Source organism: Ictidomys tridecemlineatus, chromosome 12, assembly GCF_052094955.1.
Source record: "Ictidomys tridecemlineatus isolate mIctTri1 chromosome 12, mIctTri1.hap1, whole genome shotgun sequence".
Lineage (NCBI taxonomy): Eukaryota > Metazoa > Chordata > Mammalia > Rodentia > Sciuridae > Ictidomys > Ictidomys tridecemlineatus.
The window spans coordinates 78,004,592-78,021,978 of NC_135488.1; the positions used below are offsets into that span (position 1 = coordinate 78,004,592).

At 36.3% G+C, this 17,387-nt stretch overlaps 2 pseudogenes; one reads left to right on the forward strand and one right to left on the reverse strand.

Moving 5' to 3' along the window:
* Nucleotides 1-2,009: 2,009 nt before the first annotated feature.
* LOC101959989 (mitochondrial import inner membrane translocase subunit TIM14 pseudogene) lies at nucleotides 2,010-2,414 on the reverse strand (annotated as a pseudogene).
* A 514-nt stretch (nucleotides 2,415-2,928) lies between these two features.
* On the forward strand, nucleotides 2,929-14,011 carry LOC144368964 (cell division cycle 7-related protein kinase pseudogene; annotated as a pseudogene).
* The last annotated feature ends 3,376 nt before the right edge of the window (nucleotides 14,012-17,387 follow it).

Sequence of the window (17,387 nt, forward strand, 5' to 3'; positions counted from 1 at the left end):
ACTTTTAACTTAAAATATATCAGAATATAGGCATGTATTGTTCTTGACATGTATTGCCAAATCACTTTTCAGTTCTCTATAAGTTCAATGCAATGCCAATCAAAATCCCAATGGAATTTCTTGTAGAAATAGATAAAAGAATCATGAAATTCATATGGAATAATAAAAGACCCAGAATAGCAAAAACAATGCTAAGCAGGAAGTGTGAATCAGGCGGTATAGCGATACCAGACTTCAAACTATACTACAGAGCAATAGTAACAAAAACAGCATGGTACTGGTACCAAAACAGGCGGGTGGACCAATGGTACAGAATAGAGGACACAGAAACCAATCCACAAAACTACAACTATCTTATATTTGATAAAGGGGCTAAAAGCATGCAATGGAGGAAGGATAGCATCTTCAACAAATGGTGCTGGGAAAACTGGAAATCCATTTGCATCAAAATGAATCTGAACCCCTATCTCTCGCCATGCACAAAAGTTAACTCAAAATGGATTAAGGAGCTTGATATTAAATCAGAGACACGGCATCTGATAGAAGAAAAAGTTGGTTATGATCTACATACTGTGGGATCGGGCCCCAAATTCCTCAATAGGACACCCATAGCGCAAGAGTTAACAACTAGAATCAACAAATGGGACTTACTCAAACTAAAAAGTTTTTTCTCAGCAAAAGAAACAATAAGAGAGATAAACAGGGAGCCTACATCCTGGGAACAAATCTTTAATCCACACACTTCAGATAGAGCCCTAATAACCAGAATATACAAAGAACTCAAAAAATTAGACAATAAGATAACAAATAACCCAATCAATAAATGGGCCAAGGACCTGAACAGACAGTTCTCAGAGGAGGACATACAATCAATCAATAAGTACATCAAAAAATGCTCACCATCGCTAGCAGTTAGAGAAATGCAAATCAAAACTACCCTAAGATACCACCTCACTCCAGTAAGATTGGCAGCCATTAGGAAGTCAAACAACAATAAGTGCTGGAGAGGATGCGGGGGGGGGGGGGGGGGGGGGGGGGGGAAGGGCACTCTTGTTCATTGCTGGTGGGACTGCAAATTGGTACAGCCAATTTGGAAAGCAGTATGGAGATTTCTTGGAAAGCTGGGAATGGAACCACCATTTGACCCAGCTATTCCCCTTCTCGGTCTATTCCCTAAAGACCTAATAAGAGCATGTTACAGAGACACTGCTACAACGATGTTCATAGCAGCACAATTCACTATAGCAAGATTGTGGAATCAGCCTAGATGCCCTTCAATAGATGAATGGATAAAAAAAATGTGGCATTTATACACAATGGAGTATTACTCTGCATTAAGGAACGACAAAATCATAGAATTTGGAGGGAAATGGATGGCATTAGAGCAGATTATGCTAAGTGAAGCTAGTCAATCTTAAAAAACAAATACCAAATGACCCCTTTGATATAAGGGGAGTAAACAAGGACAGGGTAAGGACGAAGAGCTTGAGAAGAAGATTTACATTAAACAGGGATGAGAAAAGGGGAGGGGAGGGGAGGGGAGGGGAGGGGAGGGGGGATAGTAGAGAATAGGACAGACAGCAGAATACATCAGACACTAGAAAGGCAATATGTCAATCAATGGAAGGGTAACATATGTAAAACAGCAATCTGTATACGGGGTAAAGTTGGGAGTTCATAACCCACTTGAATCAAACTGTGAAAGATGATGTATTAAGAACTGTGTAATGTTTAGAATGACCAACAATAAAAAAAAAAAAAAAACAAATCACTTTTCAAAGGGCTGTACCAATTTAGATATACTACTGTCAACACCATGTATGATTATTTGCCATTTATTTATTTATTTATATGGTGCTGGGAATGAACAATAGACAAAGTCTCAACCACTAAGCTACATCCCCAGGCTCTGCCTTTTTTTTTTTTTTTTTTTTTTTTAGCTCAGAGGCATTTTATAAAAAAAAAAAAAAAAGTCTGGTAATTTTAATATGAGCTTAAAATTCATACATTTACTTCATTTTTTTGGCTTGACTTTCTTTCTAGTAATCTTTAGCTTCACTGTTTTGGGCTACTATAGAAGGAGATCCTCCTTTGGGCGATTTAAAAGCATAATTTGTCAAGCATCTCTTATTTTCCTTTATTGACTATATGGCTTAAACAGTATTAATGTTGCTTCCTGTTTTGTCATTTTGATTTCAAACCTTCCTCTATAATAGCTACCACTAACGGCAGATTTTGGTAGACTCTGAAATTTGTATTTTACTTGAGGCTCCATATGTTTCATGGCTTGTAAAATAACACTCTGCAAATCCTGCAGCAGCAATGGTCAGTCCAACTGCTACCACTGTACTGGCCATGTCTCAGTCTCAGCTCCCCTGCTTTCACCAGGAGCACCGTTCATCCTAGCCCAGAGGCCACAGTCACCACCATAAGCTTTAACCAGAAAGTGATATATCCGCAGGAGCAAGCACAAGTTCCCAAGTACAGGAACCCTCACTTAGTTGGCTTTCTATGCATATATAAACTGGCTCTTCAGATATAATACATGATTAGATTATAAATAACATTGTCAAATATATATTATATATAATATATATAACATTGTCAAATATATATATTAGATTATATATAACATAGTCAAAACACTGAATTATTCTACAATCCAAAAAGAGAGATTTATTTTAAAAAGCCTTTGTTCTTGGATCCACTTTATATGGAATACTCCTGCTATTCCCAGATCTTTCTCTCTCCTGCTCAGTTACCTCTGCAAGTTCTTACCAAATTTCATCCTAGTTATCTATAGCAACAATTTTGGAATAACTCGGCTCTGTTATTACTATTGGTCAAAATTAAACCCTTACATCATGTAAGTCTCTTCCTTGAACATTTTAAGACAAATTGTTTATGTTGTAGGATAATATTTAAGGAATGCATATAAAAGGAAAATCCTACCTATACAATGTAGAACCTGTGAAGTAAGGAAGGACAGGCAACAATCTCTGGGTCCAAGTGACATTTAAATTGAGGAGGTGCAACCTGTAAATTTCTAATTTATCACCACAAAGGGTCAGTTGAGAGTCATTCCTGCAGTGATTTCTCAGAAAGTTGAAATTGGGATATAATTGATTTCAAAGACAACCAAAATTACTTCATCCATCAACATTTCTATTCCTGATATATTTTTGTGATCATGTGGAAAGAGCAGTTCTCAAAAGGATACAAATTGTTAACTTCCACAAGGGAAAAGACCTAAATAAGCTAATTCAATGATTCCCTTATAGAAGGAATACTTCATAAGCTAAAGATGTGGCTAAATAATTATTACTAAACTGGATTCAAAATCATTAGCCACCAAACTCTTAATGTGTTTAGCTGACTTAGTAGCTATTTCTCAGAAATAGCTTACATCTTATTACAATTTATCAGAAAATTGCTTAAGCATTTTATCAGGAAGGCATGTTTCCTTCCCAAGTATCTCAAGTTTGGACCAATTTTTCTTTATCACAATCCACTTTAATTTTTATAACTCAAGAGGACATGAAATATTAAAGCTTCTTCCCTCTCCCAGCCCAGTACTGCTTAGGCTAAGTGAGGGAGAAGGCATGGTTGATCCTTCCCTTGCCTCAGTTTTCCCCTAGGTAGCTGAGAATTAGAAGAAATGGGTATATCATATGGGCTCTCTGGGATTGGCAAATATTGAAGGTTGATTAATTCTTTTGCAGAATCCTTTTTTGAAGGAAAGTATGTCTTTACCCCACTAGAAATTCCTGGTTGCTGTTCCCTTGATAGAGAATCCCTTTACTCTGTACTTGTTCCATCCCAGCTTTGTATTAAATGACACCTCCAGATTCTTTCTGCTGAGACTAACCCCCAACAAGAAGGCCATCTGGGCGGGATCCACTTTAAACTGACCATAAGAATAGATCTCTCCCTCCAAACACATCTAATTGCTGGAACTCCTATCTCTGCTGTACCATTAATAGAAGTCATAGAGTGACTCTGAATTCCACGGCCTCTCTTTGCTCTGCTTGGTAGGTGCCAGCCTTTCTTCTTGACTTTACTTAGGTAAGGCTCAACTACCTGTCCCTTCTAGCTCCAAGGAGTAAATGCCAAGCTATCAGAGGTTCACTTAAAGTCCCTTCTCACTGAGCTGGGGGTGAAAAGAAAATACCCTACTTCTCTTTCACTGTAAAAGGAAAATGCCACAGCTTATCAGTGACTTTTCCCAAAGCAATCATCTACAACCTAAGTTGAGTGTTAGTCTAAGAGATTAAAACCCATTGAAATGCCCCTTTTGCATAACACAGGGCATTTTTTCAGTGTCTGTTCTAGGCTAAAAGTGAGACAAAAAGCCCCTATTCAAATCAACAGACTTTAATAAATAAACCTTGTTTGTATCCTGATCTGAGTATATTAACAGAAAAGGACTTTTTTTAAATCCATGCTATTAAATATTAATAGAATCCTCATTAACTTTTTACATGTGACAATGGCATTGTGTGCATATTTTTAAGCCCTTATCTCTTAAAGGTGTACTGAAATACATGAAGGTGCTATGATATAATATTGGGACTTGCTTTTAAATCCTCAAGAATAGGAATTAGGACAGTTTCTTAGAATAAACTTAGCAAATTGGTGATTATTAAGGCTGGGTCATGTATATAGGTTCATTTTAGTATTCTGTAATTTTGCATATATTTGAAATTTTTGTAAAATTTGAAAATAAATTTTAAAATTATAAAACATTCATTTTCATTCTACAAAATAGACCTGACTGGTAATCCTCAAAACTGTAAAAGTCATCAAAACAAATCCTGAGAAACGTCTAAAAGGTGCCTAGGAAGATGATGTTTGGGACTAGAAAAAGAACTTAAGGTAAAAACTGAGAAAATCTGAACAAAGTATGGACTTTAGTTAATAATTAGACATCAAGTTTTGTGCATATCCAAATATAGCATATATTACATATCCAATATAATGAATCCCACTATACTTACCATGCACTAATAAAATTAGTTTTAAAAGATATCAATATTGGTTCATTAATAATGAAAAATGTACTATGTATTACTAATAGTGGCACAAATATACCATTTATTATAATAATATGTGAATAGTTGGGAAGACTGAGGGGTACATGGAAGCTCTATGCTATCTTCACAATTTTATAAATCTAAAATTTCTAAAATTAAAAGTTTGCTTTTAAAAAGTACTTTTTAATATCCAGTTACTTATTTTTATAATAGCATTCCAAAATAATTTCTCACTGTAGTTCATTATCAGAATCACTGTTTCAGAATTATGGACACATAATTTAAATTTTTAATCAACTGCTAAGTCATGCTCAGGCAATGACAGATCAAATAGTTGACTTTCAAAGCAGAAAAGCAAATCTTAACTGACATAAAGAAACACAAGCAGATAATCAAATTTGCTAATATTTCCATTAATGAAGAGAATGTGTTACAGAAACATTTCCAAAAGAAGAAATAATATAAAACACTTAAGCACATATCTGGAAGTGAGGAAACTGTGGAAAATATGATTATGATTAGCACTGGGTGGTTTAGAAAACATGAAATATGCATCTGTAGGTATTATGGGAAGGGTAAAGTTAAGACTAACTACAGATAACAATGCTTGGACATATCAAGGTAGCAACAAACAGGAAAGCCAGACTCTGAGCTATAGCACAAAGACAGGGAAGGGCCACAACTTTAAATGACAACTCAAACAAGTAGATAACACTTCTTTTTCTAATAACCCCCATTCATGGACTTCAGCCAGTCTCAGATTTGCTGTTCCTATGAAAGGAGCTTTTGTCTGGAGAAGGACATACTTTCTCACACGAAACACACACACACTCCCTACAAGATGTAAATCAGCTTTACCTTCAGGTCTGGGCTAATGTAACATTGAGAGTCCTCCAATCTAGTGAAAACTATAGAACATTGAAGAAGACCTCCCATGTTCATGGATAGGCAGAACTAATATTGTTAAAGTGGCCATACGACCAAAAGCAATATACAGATTCAAATGTAATCTCCATCAAAATACCAATGACGTTCTTCACATAACTAGAAAAAAACCAAAAATCCTAAAATTCATTTGGAAGAATAGAGACCCAGAATAGCCAAAGCAATCCTAAGTCAAAAGAACAATGTTGAAGGCATCATAATACATGACTTCAAATTACTGCAGAGAAAAAAAAATTACTACAAGGCCATCATAACAAAAACTACATGGTACTGGCATAAAAACAGACATAGACCAATGGTACAGATTTGAATAGACAGAGACAAACCCACTCATTTACAGTCATCTGATCCTTGACAAAGGTGCCAAAAACATACACAGGAGAAAAGACAGCCCCTTTAACAAATGGTACTGGAAAAACTGATTATGCATATGTAGAAGAATGAAACTAGACCTTTTTCCCTTACTCTTGCATAAACATCAACTCAAATTGGATCAAAGATCTAGGAATTAGACCAGAAACTATGCAGTTCCTAGAAGAAAACATAGGGCCAATACTCATAACATATAGGCACATGCAACAACTTTCTCAGTAGGACCCCTAAAGCTTAGGAAATAAGAGTTAATAAATAAGATGACATCAAATTAAAAAAAGTGTTTGCACAGCAAAGGAAACAATTAAGAATGTGAAGAGAGAACCCACAGAATGGGAGAAAATCTTTTCTAGCTACTCATCTGACAGAGGATTAATATTCAGAATATATAAAGAACTCAAAAAACTTTACACCAAAACTCAAATAACCCAATTAGTAAACGGGCAAATGAATTAAGCAGACACTTCTCAAAAGAAGAAATACAAATGGCCAACAAATATATGGTAAAATATTCAAAACCATTAGCAATTAAGGAAATGGAAATCAAAACTACAGTGAGATTTCATCTTATACCAGTCAGAATAGCAGTCAAGAATACAAAAAATAATAAATGCTTTTTACACTGTTGGTATCATAATTATACAACTATTATGGAAATCAGAGTGTAGGTTCCTCAAAAGAGTAGGCATGAAAATACCATATGATCCAGCTATACCACTCATTGGTATTTATCCTAAAGAATTAAAGTTGTCATACTACAGAGATACATGTATACTCATGCTAATAGCAGTGCAATTCACAATAGCCAAACTAAGGAACCAGCCTAGGTGTCCATCAACAGATGAAGGATAAAGGAAATGTATACATACACAATGGAATTTTATTCAGCCATAAAGAAAAATGAAATTATGTCATTTTCAGGAAATGGTTGGAACTTGAGACCATTATGTTAAATGAAATAAGCCAAATTCAGAAGGCCAAGGGTTGAATGTTTTATCCATGTGGAAGCTAAAGAGGAAAAAGGAAAAGAAAGGTCAGGGGACAAGGATCTCATGAAAATCAAAGGAAGATTATTAGAGAAAAGGACCAGAGGGTGGGAGGAGTGAAGAAGTATTGGGAGTGATAATGGCCAAATTATATGATTATGTTATGGCATATATAAATATGTAACAAAATCCCATCATTATGTACAACTATAGTGCACCAATTAAAAAAATGTGAAAAGAGAAGAAAAAATCCTTTAGGATAACTCACCTACTTCTTGAAGTCCTCGGTATAGCAGTGGATTGGTGCACACATGCATTCCAATCTCTTTCTAGTTTGCCATTCATTTCCCTAGGGCTGAAAAGTTTAAAGCTACAACCTCTATTCTTACAATTAAGATCCCACATGTGATAGTTTCCACCAGCAAAATTAACATGATAGATGTTGAGGGAGAGCATGAGTGAGGGAGGGCATGGTGGTTCTGATAAGCGTAGTAGTGGAAGAATCTAGTTTTTCTGTGGCTTCCAGAGCACCAAGAGGCATGATGCAGGACTTCTATTTTACTAGCTGATATTACAGCAAGTAGCAAGTTATGGAGTGGCAACTTTCTGGATATGACAGTTTCCAGAAGGTTGCAGTTTTCAATGATTTCAGGGAATGCAGTCTTTTATTATTTATTTATTCTCTCTCTCTCTCTCTCTCTCTCTCTCTCTCTCTCTCTCTCTCTCTCTCTCTCTCTCTGTGTATGTTTGTGTGTGTATGTGTGTTTTGCTTGGGATCAAACTCTAGGCCTTGCACATGCTAAGCAAGAACTCTACCACTAAACTACATCCTCAGTCACAAGGCAGTTTTGAATGCAGCAGCAGCTGGTGCAGCAGCTTCCAAATCAAGCACATGTTTTCTGATTACAGAGATATCAGAATCTTCCTTGATGACCCAATTTACATTGAGAGTCAATCCTGAAACCTCAGGCTCAAAGGGTTCTCAGCCCTGACTGCACATTCTAATCATGAGGGGAGCTTATCAATAATATTCATACATGTGTCCAAAGGTTTTGATTCAGTATGCCTTCACTGGATTCTAGAATTGGTGTCTTAAAAAGCAGCCCAGCCGGGCATGGTGGCGCACACCTGTAATCCCAGCGACTCAGGAAGCTGAGACAGGAGGATTGCTAGTTCAAAGTCAGCCTCAGCAATAGCAAGGTGCAAAGCAACTTAGAGAGACCTTGTCTCTAAATAAAATACAAAATAGGGCTGGGGATGTGGCTCAGTGGTCGAGTGCCCCTGAGTTTAATCCCAGGGACCCTCCCCCCAAAAAAAAAGCAGCCCAGATTCTTGTGATATGAAGCTAAGGTTGAGAGTAAATGATCTCAGAATCTCTCTCCTTAGTCCTGCCAACAATTCCATAAGCCATTTATACCCAATGTTAAATCCCTTTCCGTTTAAACTATCTAAATGAATATACAATAACTAAACCTTGACCAATGCAATGCATGGGGGCAAAATGTTCACAATTGGAGTAGATCAAAATAAGGCAGAACAAAAGTTCAAATATGCCACCCACACACATCCCCTGTCAATAAAGGAGCATTAAAATTTTCAATACTTATAAACAGGAGAAATACTAAAAATGGTAATGAAATTAAGCCTGGAGCTTTTGAAAAATAAGCTGTTGTTGAAAGTCTATAAGATAAAAGCTTAAGTGATCTATATTCTGCACATTAGTTATATCTTGCTTATTTATTTTTATTATCTACTTGCAGTTATGCTGTTTTATTTTGTTAAAAATTAATGAAATAATTACTTTGAAAAGCACTCTTCCAGTGCTCTGATGATTTAAACGAACCATAATTTCTGGTCTGTTGCTGCCACCTACCAACTATCCAAGGCAAAGCAGGTCGTGTGAATAGTTTATTCTTTCAGGAATGTTAGTGCCTCCTAAATTGTCTCTCATTTCAGTGCCACATCTTCAAAATACCTTCATGCTCGCCAACCCCAAGTTTAAATGCTGTGAGGGCTCCTTACTCAATAGAAGACTTAAACATGAGAGAATCTTGACCATGACTGAGTATTAGATATGGATGTTATAAGAAAAGCAAACTTAGGGAAATTCATTCAGTAAGTGGTGTTTGAACTCTGATCATATGCTAGGCATTATGCTCCAAGTACACTTATCTACTGTTTTAGTCAGTTGTTTTTTGTTTTTTTTTTTCTGCTATGACTTAAAGACCTGACCAGAACAATAGTTTTTGCAATATGGAAAGATGTCTTATAGAATTACTTACCTTTCCCTTACTTTTCTGGGAAAAAAAAAAAAAACATTGGTAATTAAGATGAATGTAGCACAGTGTTGATAATGCAGCATTTAAAAACATATTTTGCTGTTGGATTATACACAATTTCCTTTTCAGTCAGTGAATAGTGCACAAACTTAGGCTTATAGAAGCATTTTATAATTGTTAAGACACTTATAATAGACCATCTACCATTTGATTTTTACAGAAACACTGTAGACTGTACAGCAGGTACTATCTCTATTTTAGACACAAAGAAATAGTCTGAGGACATTTGAAGGGTTGTCCAAGATCTTGGACACCCAGGCACAGAACCTTATCTAGAACCTGATTTCTTTCTTTCTTTCTTTCTTTCTTTTGTGATAAAATTCTAAGTTTTTTGTTTGTTTGACTGTTTTTGTTGTTGTTGTTCTGTTTTTTTGGTATCAAGGATTGAACTGAGGGGCACTTAGCCACTGAGCCACATCCCCAGCTCTTTTTGTATTTTATTTAGAAACAGGGTCTCCCTGAGTTGCTCGAGCCTCGCTAACTTGCTGAGGCTGGCTTTGAACTCCCAAACCTCCTGCCTCAGCCTAAGAAGAGGCTGGAATTACAGGCATGTGCCACCACACCTGGCCAAAAGTTCAAGTCTGCCACACCAACTGAGAGTATTCTTTCATTCACTCAATAAATATTTGCAGAGTGACCTACATGTGTATGTAGCTGCTAGGGAGAAGGTGGTGTCCAGTTTTAAAACTAGGACTGCATTAGGGCATGAAGATATTGTAAAGAAAGTCTCTAGGAAGGTGGTCTCTGAAAGATGGATAGAAATAAGACAAGAGAAAAGGTGGGAAACTCGACCCAGGCAGAGGGAATAACATAGAGAACGCCTGAGTTTTTCAAGTAGAAGGAGTTGAAAGAAGGCCACTGTGACTGAAGCATTATAAAAATGAGGGAAGGTGCCAGGCGTGGTGGTGCACGCCTGTAATCCTGGTGGCTCTGGAGGTTGACACAGGAGGATCACAAGTTCAAAGCCAGCCTCAACAATGGCAAGGTGCTAAGCAACTCAGCGAGACCCTGTCTCTAAATAGCGCTGGGTATGTGGCTCAGTGGTCAAATGTCCCTGACTTCAATCCCTTGAATTCAATCCTGAGTACCCCACCCCCCCCACACACACACACACAAAATGAGGGTAGATGGCATAAATGTGGCTATCAATCCAGGCAAGGAGAAACCTTTACATGCCAAGCTTTATAGGCCACTATAAAGAGTCTGGTTTCTATCCTGAATACAGTGGGCACTCAGTGAAGACTGATCAGGCTCTACTGTTCTATGCTTCAAGTCAGAACATTTCCTGAGCCAGGGGGAAAAAGTTAACATAAACTGTCCAGCAGCTGAGCTGGACATTTCCCTTCTCTCAGGTCTCAGCACACAAAGTTCTGGCTACTTTGGTCCATTTCCAATGACTTCAAACATCTGGAATTTTATTTTTTTTCTTACCCAATTTTGCTAGTTGTCCTCAGCTGGTGATTGGTTTGATACTAGCTAACCTGAAGCAGAAATCTTCTCTTGCTTCCTCTGTATTTCACTACTTATGTCACCTCAACTCTCTTGCCTCCTGAATTGTCCTTTAGTCTCAGCTAAGGATCTTGCCTGACCCTTCAAGGAAAAAAAATAAAATCCAAAAATCCTGCTAATTTCTAGCATACATGATGATAGAGAGCCCCCACGTATCCCCTACAGTTAAGGGGGAAAAAAAACTTGGAATTCTAGAAAACACACACAGCCAGGACTTGAGAAGTGAGCCCTACAGTTGATGTGGCTTTTGCCTTTAGGACGTTTACAAAATCTTCAACTGTGCTCTCTGTTCTTCAAACTACCATGAACTAAGCAGATTACCCCTGCTATGCACTTCCACCAGGATGTTCTGCCTCACCTCAGGCCCAAAGCATGGGAGGTGGCCAACAGTTTCATTTGAAACTGTTCAAAAAGATGTTGAGAAGCTATATAAAGCTGTACCACAGCCTGAGAATGTGTTTTAAATTAAGAACAAAATTGGAGAAGACACTATCAGCTCTGCTTATTTGGTCAAAGCACGGTTACAAGTAGGATCTGAAGAGAAAATTGCTCTAAAACAAACTTAATTCCAACAAGTCATCCTATAAGATTTGAAGCTAAGAGATGGGCATTATTACCCTAAGTACATATATGAAGACACAAAAGGCATGAACATACTTTGTATACAACCAGAAATATGAAAAATTGTGCTCTGTGTGTGTAATATGAACTGTTATACATTCTGCTATCATATATAACAAATTAGAATTTAAAAAAAGAATTGAAGCTGAACTGCAGTGTCTAACTGTGGCTGGGGGAAGACAATATCATGGGAGTTAAATAGTGCTTTAGAAAAAATGATCATGTGGTTGTTGCTGTGCCATATCTGGAGCATGAGTTCTTTTTGAACATTTTGAATTCTCGTTCTTTTAAGAAGGATGGGAATATATGTTTAATCTATTCAAAGCTTTGAAATATATCCATCAGTTTAGTATTGTTCACCATGATGTTAAATCCAGCAATTTTTTATATAATAAGTGCTTGAAATAATATGCTTTAATAGACTTTGATTTAGCCCTAAGAATTCATGATACAAAAAGAGCTTCTCAAATTTGTCCAGTCTAAAACTCAGCGGGAGAATGGTTCACAAAACAGATCTTATGTAATCACAGCAAATAGGATTTCAAAGAATGGCCCAGCACCTAAGAAAATTGAATCAGTAGTCCCCCCCCACCCCCGCAAAAAAAAAAAATCTGTCAAAAAAACTACCACAGAAGTACAAATTCAGATTAAACAAGGAAAGGATGGGAAGGAAGGATCTGTAAAGTCTTTCTGTCCGGAACTCTGTTTTTGGAAAAAGAAATTTCAATATATATAACTCTACTTCACATGAGAGCCCTGCAGTAAAATTTATAAAGCAAAGACTGTGAATGTAATATTGAGAAAGTTAACAACAAAAAGAAGGTTATTACTACCCAAAAAAGTTATGAATAGTGGTGTGATAAAGAAAACTACCAGTTCTTGCCCAGATAACCTAACCTGTGATTGCTATCCCATGGATAAAGTTTGCAGTATTTGCCTTTCAAGGGGTCAGCAGGTTGGCCTAGGACAGGTATACCAGGATTCAGAGCACCAGAGGTACGATAAAGCATCCAGAATACTGTAATTGATTGTGGTCTACAGATGTCACATTACTTTCTTTGTTTAGTGGATGATACCCATTTTTTTATTATTATTAGTTGTTCAAAACATTACATAGCTCTTCTTCTTCTTCTTCTTTTTTTTTTTTAGTTGTAGATGGACACAATACCTTTATTTCACTTATTTATGTTTATGTGGTGCAAGGATCTAACCCAGGGTCTCACAAATGCGAGGCAATCGCTCTACCACTGAGCCCCATTACATAGTTCTTGACATATCATATTTCATACATTGGATTCAAGTGGGTTATGAACTCCCATTTTTACCCTGTATACAGATTGATATCCATTTTTTAAAGTAAGTGATGATTTAACTGCTTTGGCTCAAATTATGACAATTTGGGGATCCAGTGAAATCACCCAGGCTACCAAAACTTTTGACAAATCATTATTATGTAGCAAAGAAGTCTCAGCACAAGACTTGAGGAAACTATGAAAGACTCAGGGGTCTAGATTATAACACTCCCAAAATAACAAGTCATATACAAGGATGTACTTATGACCCAGACTTTTTAGAGAAGACTGACCAGAAAGCTTCTTCTATTATACAAATGCTCAGGCACATCACTCAGGGAATTCATTATATAAAGGGGACTGTAATGAAAGTCATTTTGATAAGTATACTGATTTAGAAGACTGGGATTAGATAGCTAATGAGCTTACAACCTGCTTAATAAATTTATAGATTTAAATCCATCTTCAAAAATAAGAGAAGCAGGGCACAGTGGCACAATCTATAATCCCAGAGACTGAGGCAGGAGAATCCTGAGTTCAAATCAGCCTCAACAACTTAGCGAGGCCCTAAGCAACTCAGTGATACCCTGTCTCTAAATAAAATATAAAAAAGGGCTAGGGATGTGGCTCAGTGTTTAAGTGCCCTTGAGTTCAATCCCAGGTACAAAAAAAAAAGCAGAATAAGAGAGAAGATATTGGCCACATTATATTCTTATATTGTGTGGAAGTATAAATATGTAACAACAAATTCCATCATTATGTACTACTATAAGACACTAATAAATTGGGGCTGGGGACGTGGCTCAAGCGGTAGCGCGCTCGCCTGGCATGCGTGCGGCCCAGGTTCGATCCTCAGCACCACATACAAAATCAACGCTGTTGTGTCCGCCAAAAACTGAAAAATAAATATTAAAATTCTCTCTCTCCTCTCGCTCTCTTTTAAAAAAAAAAGACACTAATAAAAATGTGGAAAAAAAAGAATAACAAACAAGAAGCTTGTTGCATCCATTTTTTAAAGATATGAGCTTGCAGTGGTAGTTCTTCATTAATGTTACCATTGTGTACTTCGAAGTGGGAAAAATAGTTTTTCTAATAGTCATGAGTTCTTGTTTACAGACCAGAGCAGGATGAAATTTTTTTAAAAATATTATCTGATCTAGTGGTTGATTTTAAAATATAGATTAAGATTACCTAAAATGCCTGGAAGAGTTGTTTGGACTAACAACATGATCTTTGCATTTAAACCCACCCAAGTTGTATCAAAGCTTTAATGTCTCTAATTACTTTTCTCTGCCACATAAAGAAAAAGAAGCAGTTTTAGCAAAGCACATGGGTTCAAGGTCAAAATCTTAAAATTAATGGATGTCATAGGAATTAAATGAGTCAAAAGACTTAGTTTCCTGATTCCTGAAAGCATGAACTATGTGTCCTTTTGAAAATTTCAACCTGGCACTGGTGCTGTTAAAAATTTATACATAAAGAAGATAATTTCCTTTCCTAGAGGTATACATTATGCCTTTTATGAACACTAAAACAATGAGAAAATGTAAGTCATGGAGCAAAATATCATTTAAGATTTAATTTAATTATGCATTTTTTAAAAGTATTTCATGGACACATTTTTGTGTAAGTTGTCATATTTTCTTGATTTTTCTTCCTTCTCTGCCTCCACCTAACATATTCACTTTGGAAATTATATGGTGATTACCATAAGGTTTCTGGGTGCTTTAGTAAATGTTTATGTATTTATAGTCAGAAACATAAAAGTTATAATGCACACACTGGTTGAGAAAGGGAAACTTTTAGGAATAACATGAATATTGACAGCCAAAATGCTTTTCCTTGTCTCTTTTGAGTGTGTATGTTTTGTTTTGTTTTGTTTTATAACATCTTAGGTATTATTAGGTAGTTGTCAAAAGGAAGAGTAAATACAGAATTGAGACTATTAACTGGAGATTTTTTTCTCTACCTAGAGTTGTCCAGATTTCTACATCCTATTTTGACTAAGTTGACCTTAGAGAAGACTGACTACTAGAGTCTTAGGTGGGTTGGGAAAAGAGATAATAAAGTAGGAAAAACAGAAAAGGATCTAAAATATAGGTTTATATATTTTACATTCCAAAATTATATATATCAATGACAGTGTGTCAAATTTCCTATCATAAATGGATAGATATGATGAGAAGTTTCCATTTCATAGTCACAAATTATAGAAACAGTGTAGGGACAAATATTTGCTTTGTTATTTTAAACTTTGATGAGTTGGTATATCTATTGATCTATTTAGTAAATGTAGTATGTGTGTGTCTGTATGTGTGTACCATCATATATATGCCATTGCTTTTGATCTGCTGTTTTATTCAGTAATCTTTCTTGAATTTGTATGTTTAATAAAGTTAGGCTTTTATTTTAAAAAATCTTAAACAGTGCAATGGTAAAAAAGCAAGAAACCAAGCAGTATCATCTAAGAAACTAAAAAGATAAACTTTGGGTAGTTTCATGGTATTGGGTAGGAAAAAATTATAGTTCATGACCTACCAAGGAAGAGAGACATTGATATGCTCCAACACTTCCTATTGATATTCCTGAAAACAATCTAGAAATGAGGGCAAACTAGAGATAAATCAACTCTCACAAAGCCTAAAAAAGCCTAGAATGATCTCAATTCCTGATAGTATTAAGATGAATGATGCTACTGTGTTGACAAGAAAATTAAATCCTTAGAGAGGATCTATATTCTTTAAATGTTTTATTCTGGAATTAAAAGTAAGATGAGTCATGCTAGATGTGATCATTTTTTTGTGTGTGCATGGGATCAAAACACAAAAAAAATCAAGAGAAAAACAGACAATAGAAATAGACATACGTGTAATATAGACATTGTAGTCATCAGACATGGAGTTTTTAAAGGGTAGGTACGAGTTTATGAGAAAAGCATTGTGAGATTACCAACTATTCATTTGGGACTGAAAATTATGCATTGGTATCAAAATCAATCCATTCAGTTGTGGGGTTTTTTTTCCTAGTAATGCTCTTCTATTTCTTCCAAGCTTAGACTACTTCTCAAAATCTAAACCTCAAGCTCTATGCTTTAAAGCTCTTTATCCCAGAACTGTGAAAAACCAGACTCCCTCAGCTCACAAAGACCAACAGTGTTTCAAATAATGATTCCCAAAAGATGATATATAAAGACCAAGATAGGACAATTATTATTATTATTATTATTTTGTGATGCTAGAGTTTGAACCTAGGGCCTGTACATGATGCAAGTGCTCTGCCACCAAGCTACATCCTAGCCCCATCCTAGCCCCAAAGGTAAGACAATTTTGAGGTGTATGTTTGGCACTGTTTTCCAGAGTTGTACCATGGAAACTGTGTATGGTAGCTGGCTTAGAAGTACATTCTCTAGGGGATGAATTCTTTTCTCTTTATTACTTCCCTATTTCGCTAGCAGTGTAAGCTGTATCTCTTAAGTGAACTATTTTTATGCAAAGTCTGCTTTTTTTTTTTTTTCCAAAGGGTGAGCATAAACTGGGTGTGGTGGTGCACACGCCTGTAATCCCAGCAGCACGGGAGGCTGAGATGGGAGGATCTCAAGTCCAAAGCCAGCCTCAGCCTGGGTGAGGCACTAAACAACTCAGTGAGACCCTGTCTCTAAATAAAATACAAAATAGGTCTGGGGATGTGGATCAGTGTTGAGTGCCCCTGAGTTCAATCCCCAGAAGAACAGGATTTAGTCAAATGAGGAAAAAAGAGACAGAGCTCCCACAGGGCCAGAGGGAACCCCATAAGGTTGCCGGCAAAGTCTGTTTTTTGAGGGAAATCAACACTTAGATACAAAGTTATGCAGGTTTGGGCAAGAAGAAATGTGTCAAGTTTGCCAATTAAATATAACCAGGAGTAGGAGAAGCATTATTATAAATTTAACTATGCCAAACTATTGGGAAAGAAGAAAAAAGGATAAAATGTATAAAATGGAGATTCCAGCTCCCACACTACTATATCCCATTTATAAAATGTCCCTCTCTCCACGTTCATGGCTAAGTTAAATCACTTCCATACCTGCAAAATAACTAAGTAGTTAAAAAAAAAAAAAACTCTGAATAGTTTTCAACAAAACAGTATTCAAAAAATATCTGAATACCCATCCCAATTTTTTTCCATAAAAAAACTAGATAATTTGTCAAAAAAATGATGCAAGGTGAGAGTTGAATTGTACAAAACCTGTAAAAGTTCTTTGTGAAGGTGACAAAAAGACTTGTGGACATGGCCAAGCTCATTCTTTTGTGG